This window comes from Gossypium arboreum, chromosome 13 (assembly GCF_025698485.1).
Source record: "Gossypium arboreum isolate Shixiya-1 chromosome 13, ASM2569848v2, whole genome shotgun sequence".
In the NCBI taxonomy this organism is placed as follows: domain Eukaryota; kingdom Viridiplantae; phylum Streptophyta; class Magnoliopsida; order Malvales; family Malvaceae; genus Gossypium; species Gossypium arboreum.
Window position 1 is genome coordinate 108,867,171 of NC_069082.1, and position 641 is coordinate 108,867,811.

General features: G+C 39.3%; 1 non-coding gene across 1 annotated transcript; it reads right to left on the minus strand.

Annotated features, from left to right (window-relative positions):
* Window positions 1-207: 207 nt before the first annotated feature.
* On the minus strand, window positions 208-313 carry LOC128287695 (small nucleolar RNA R71). The gene has a single exon (XR_008278395.1). It is a non-coding gene; the product is annotated as a small nucleolar RNA R71 (small nucleolar RNA).
* Between the last annotated feature and the right edge of the window lie 328 nt (window positions 314-641).

Consider the following 641-nt stretch of genomic DNA (forward strand, 5'->3'; position numbering starts at 1 on the left):
ACTCACTTGGCAAATTTTTTGGAACTATGTGATACATTTAAAATTAATGGTGTTTCTGATGACGCCATTCGCCTTCGGTTATTCCCTTTTTCATTGTGAAACAAAGCTAAACAGTGGTTGAACTCGTTGCCACGGGGATCAATCACTACTTGGGAACAAATGACCGAAAAGTTTTTATTAAAATATTTTCCGCTGGCTAAAACGGCTAAATTACGTAATGATATCTCTTCTTTTGTACAGATGGATTTAGAAACACTCTACGATGCATGGGAGAGATAAATGACCTCTTGAGAAGATGCCCTCACCATGGGTTACCACTCTAGCTACAGGTTCAAACCTTTCATAATGGCCTGAACCATTCGACTCGACAAATGATTGACGCAGTTGCTGGCGGAACCATCAATAATAAGACACTTGAAGATGCCTATGAATTTATAGAGGAGATGTCACTGAATAACTATCAGTGGAAAGTCATGAGGACAAAGCCAACAAAAACAGTCGGCATTTATAACATCAACTCGGTCACTATGCTCTCTAATCAGGTAGAACTCTTGAATAAGAAAATTGATGGTTTTCTTAGTTTTTCACAGGTTCACCCAGTAATACAGTGCGAAGCAAGTGGAGGTGGATCAAGCAGTTCA